The sequence below is a fragment of the Micromys minutus genome, assembly GCF_963924665.1.
Source record: "Micromys minutus genome assembly, chromosome: 26".
In the NCBI taxonomy this organism is placed as follows: Eukaryota; Metazoa; Chordata; class Mammalia; order Rodentia; family Muridae; genus Micromys; species Micromys minutus.
The window spans coordinates 38,118,400-38,123,812 of NC_137961.1; the positions used below are offsets into that span (position 1 = coordinate 38,118,400).

Below are 5,413 nucleotides of genomic sequence, written 5' to 3' on the forward strand. Positions count from 1 at the left end.
AAATATACATATTAATATATTAAACTAAAAGCTAAAATCAATTAAGAAAAGATGTCTTGTAATTACTCTTGGCCCTAAAGGGTAATTTCAAAATGCTTGAAATGTTGTTTTTCATAGAATTGCATTTGTATTAGTGTGGGTTTGGTACTACGAAAGGGTTTAACAATGGAACTTATTATGGATACATAACGTCACCTAGATCTGCAAAGAGCTAAATACTAATGGCCAAGTACCTCCACAGCCATCCAGGTCTATGTGACAAAAATAGTCTGGAGAGAGTGTGTGTGGCTGAAAGTACTCCATCTGGACGGTGTCATATATAATTGTTAAAAATAAACTAACCAAACCTAGTGTTGGCCAAGGCTTCACTGAGGGGCAGGTGGCACTAAACCTTTAGTGTCTCTTAGAGTCACTGCCCTGTGCGTATTATCTTGAATGATTTTAAATTCTATATCCTCTCTGTTATTAATCATTATGTATATTAAAGGTCTTGTGATTTCTTTGCATTTTTTCCAGCAATGGTAGCATTGCAAACCACTTATTTAAAGGTAGCAGTAGAAGGCAAAGAGATTGTTACAAACAAGTCTTGGTAGTGTGCTCTTACAAACCACAATATCTGTCATTTTACATTGTGTTTATATCAAATAGAGACTTTGAGCAAATACCTATGTAGTCTTACCTCTAAGCAAGGAAAAAAAAGTCATTAAAAAGTTAAAGTCCTCTGCACAAGCTAACTGTGACCTGGTTTGCCTTAAATGAGACTAATTGCTTCATGGATCAGACTAAATACACTGAAGTTTCACTTCATGGACCTAAAGCCAACATAATTCTGAATATAGGCTTTCAGCTCAATGTCAAAGTAGAAGGACTGTCCTCAGATACACATGATGACCAGAGAAAGATTGCACCATAAAGCAGAATGGAGTAAACACTGTAATCTAAATGAGAAACATCAGAATTCTCTACCTTTGCCAAAGTGATATGGAGAATTGTCCTTGATCTAGTGCTGGCTTGGGTGTTCAAACACCAGACTATGAGCTTGATCGTGTGGTGCAGAAGGCATCTGCCTGTCCTGTATGCAAGGACAATTAACCCAACTATATGTGTGATATCTATTAACAAATTGGTCTGGGCAATTTTGTCTGCCTGTTGTAAATTTAGCCATAATTTACCTTTTAACTTACTGTATTCTTCTGCTTGCCTAGTTTTTGGGTAAAAGGGTGCCCCTTTCCCTCACACTTTCTGTTTTCCCTTCAGGGCTTGTGTGTCCTCTCACTGAGAAACCATCCCTTACTGATGAACAAAATTGTATCACTCTCTGTCACCCAAGATTCCTCTCTAGCAACTCTCATCTTTTCCCGGACATACCACAGTTTACTGTCTACCCCGAATTTTGTCAACATGTACCAACCCTTGCCTTTCAAAATGGATTCCAATTTATTGAAAGAGCTGTTGATAATCCAAGATCAATTTATCATGACCAATAGTAAAAAAATGCTGTGTATAAAACCAGCTACATAAAAGATATGTTTTTAATGTTTTAAAGTGAAAAATTTACAAATTATTAAAATCATGTTCTTAGCAGACAGTGTTTTTTTCTGCCATTAAATACTAAGTAAGTACCATTTCTCATTTTTCTGATGATTGTCTAGTTTATGGGAGTAACATAAATACAAATCAGATAAATTCGTAATGCCCAAGATTCTCTTAATGAGGTCTGGTACTTCATAAGAAACAGACTGAGAGTATTTAGCAAAGTATCATCATTGATTCGTATACTATCTGCTTCTTAGGTAATAAACCAATAGAAAAATAAGAAAGAAAGTGTGTTTTAGTGACAAATTCCTTATTTTTTATTGTTGGTTTTCTCAATTTAATTTCTGAACTAAAACATGAAGAAAGAAGCCAGTTCTTCTTAAGTGTGCTGTAAAGATTATATAAGATGATATAAGCCAAGGAGGGAAACATTAGTTTGTGTGCAACACTTGATTAATACTGCTCTTCACCCTTGCCTCATCTGTTAAGTAGTGATGAGCCAACACTTACTGTGTAATTTATTAATACTAAGCACTTCTATTAGCATTTTATATGTGTGAATTCACTTAATAATTATAAACTAAAGGGGCCTACATTGCTCACCATCCACATTGCACACGTGAGGCTGTGAATACACTTTGAATTCTACTGAGCTGCCTATGGCAGAGAAGCTCTGAGAAGATTGCTGGAGTCCAGTCAAGGTCTAAGGTCATGTACATTGCCATGACCAATAGACTGTTATCATTCTACTAAATGAATTAGTAAGTATATGTTAAACATTGAATATCTGTGAGGAATTGCTCATTTCCTTTATTAAGCCCATTTTGTATTTATAAACAATAAATATTCACTGATTAGTTCAGGATGTCTGAATGGCTATGTTATAAACCTATAGTTTGATTATGTTTTTGCTGAACTCATAAAAGTATTTTCATTTCCTCAAAAATATTCCTGGCTATGTTCTTATTTGTTTGGATACCTGGGATCAAATGTAAACCTCACGCATGCTAGACTAGCATTCATCCTGAAGCATAGCATTATTCCTGAAGTCTCTTTACACCAAATCCCCTTGCTAAATTTATCTAATTCATAGAAAACAAGATCATAGGTTCACACCCACATACTTAGCATCATTACTTTTATGGCTGAAGAGATTTATTCAGCAAATAAAGTACTTATTATGCAAAGACAAAATTTTGATTTAGGGTCCTCATCACAAATATGAAGAGCCAGACACAGTGATGAGCTTGGATACTGCTGTAATCCCAGAGCTGAGAAGCAGTGCTGTGAAGACATCTCGAATCCATGGCCCAGCCTGATTGACCTCATTGATAACCGAGGAGAACACTGGATACTTCTGGTATCCACACACCTGTGCACACACACACACACACACACACACACACACACACCGTACATGCACACAGAGGGGGGTGGGAGTGAGAGTGAGCAAGGGAGATGCATACATTACTCTAAATAACAAAAAAAAAAAGCCTTGAGAAAGTTACATCCCAAAGAAATATAAGCATTTGAAGAAATTATGTACTATATGCCACAATAAACATTTACATTTAACTTGCTAAGTATTTAGGATAATTTTGTTTAGAAAAAATGGAATAAGATGTGGAGACTTTATTTGTGAATATTACCAGAAGAATTCTAGTAGTTTTGAGTCAGCTCTCAGAGATTTTTGTGGTCTCATAGTTTGCAAACATGGGCCTACATGCAGGTAACCTTTTTTAAGGAACCCAGAGTTGGCATTGATCTTGAAGCCACCTACTCCTGTGTGACTCTCTTCCAGCATAGAAAGGTTTATAATTGCCAATGACAAGGTAACTACACCAAGCTGAGTTATGTTTCTTTCACTTACACCATTAATTGGGAATACGGCCAAGAATCAGGTTGCAATGAACCCCACCAACACTGTTTTTGACACCAAACATCTGATAGGACTTAGGTTTGATGATGCTGTTGTTCAGTCAGATATGAAGCAATGATTGGTCTTTTGTGGTGGTGAATGATGCAGGCAGACCCAAGGTCCAAGTTGAATAAAAAGGAGAGACAAAAACTTTTTACCCAGAGGAAGTTTCCTCAACGGTTCTCACAAAGATGATGAAAATTGCAGAAACCCACCTGGTAAAGACTGTTAGCAATGCCGAGGTCACAGTGCCAGCTTCCTTCAATGACTCTCTGCAGCAGGCAACAAAAGATGCTGGTACCATTGCTGGGCTCATTGTACTTCGAATTATCAGTGAACCAACTGCCTCTGCTACTGCTTATGGCTTAGAAAAGAAGGTTGGAGCTGAAATGACTGTGTTGGTTTTCGACTTGGGAGGTCGTGCTTTTGATATGTCAATCATCACAATTAAGAATGGAATTTTTAAGGTGAAATCAAAAGCTGGAAACAACCACTTAGGTGGAGAAGGCATTGACAACTTAACGGCCAACTTCTTTCTTCAGAGGTTAAACCAGAGCACATGAAGGACATCAGTGAGAACAAGAGAGCTGTCTGGTATCTCTGCACTGCCTGTGAGCGGGCCAAGTATACCCTATGCTCTGACACCCAGGTCAGTATTGAGATTAATTGTCTCTATGAGGGAATTGACTTCTATATCTCCATTACTTGGGCTCAATTTGGGGTCCAATTAAATCCTGACCTGTTTTGTGACAAACTGGACCCCGTAGAGACACCCTTATAGATTCCAAACTAGACAAGTGACAGATCCATGATATTGTCTTGGTGGGTGGTTCTACCAGAATCTCCAAGACTCAGAAATTTCTGTAAGAATTCTTCAGGGGAAAAAAACCTGAATAAGAGCATTAACCCTGATGAAGCTGTTTCCTATGGTGTAGCTGTCTAGGCAGCCATTCTATCTGAAAACAAGTCTGAGGATGTTCAGGATCTGCTGCTCTTGGATTTCACTCTTCTTTCCCTTGGTATTGAGACTGCCAGGGGAGTCATGACTGACCTAATCAAGTGCAATATCACCATTCCTACTAAACAGACATAGACTTTCACCACCTACCCTGACAAGCAGCTGAGTGGAATCATCCAGGGGTATGAAGATAAAAGGGCCATAATCAAGGACAACAACCTACTCGGAAAGTTTGTGCTCACAGGCATACCTCCAGCACCCCATGGAGTTCCAATGATTGGTGTTAGTTTTGACATTGGTGGTAATGGCATCCTAAATGTTTCTGCTATAGATAAGAGCCCAGGAAAGAAGAATAAGATCACCATCACCAATGACAAGGGCCACTTGAATAAGAAGGATATTCAGCACATGGTCCAAGAAGCTGAGAAGTACAAGGCTGAGGATGACAAGCGGAGAGATAAGGTTTTCTACAAGAAATCATTGGAGTCTTACGCCTTCAACATGAGAGCAACTGTTGAAGATGAGAAACTTCAAGACAAGATGAATGATGAGGACACACAGAAGATTCTTGATAAGTGCAATGACATCATCAGCTGGCTGGGGAAAAACCAGACTGCAGGGAAGGAAGAATTTGAACATCAGCAGAAAGAACAGGAGAATGTCTGAAACCCTATTATTCCTAAGCTGTAATAGAGTGCTGGAGGCATGCCTGGAGGAATGCTTGGTGGCTTCCCTGGTGGTGGAGCTCCTCCATCTGGTGGTACTTCTACAAGTCCCACCACTGAAGAGATGGATTAAGTCAGTCCAAGTAAAGGGTATATCATTGTTCCACAGGGACCCAAAACAAGGAACATGAAATAATAAAACTATTTAAATAGGTGCTAAAATTATATTGTAATATTCTACACAAAGTAATACAAGTAAACATATTTACTCTGTGAATTTTAATTAATTTAGATACATTTCTGCTATTATCCTTTATAGTCAAACAATATATATTA

The 5,413-nt window shown here is 38.1% G+C and overlaps 1 pseudogene across 1 annotated transcript; it reads left to right on the forward strand.

Moving 5' to 3' along the window:
- Nucleotides 1–3,259: 3,259 nt before the first annotated feature.
- LOC308437562 (heat shock cognate 71 kDa protein-like) lies at nt 3,260–5,078 on the forward strand (annotated as a pseudogene). The gene has a single exon. The product of its transcript is annotated as a heat shock cognate 71 kDa protein-like (transcript).
- The last annotated feature ends 335 nt before the right edge of the window (nt 5,079–5,413 follow it).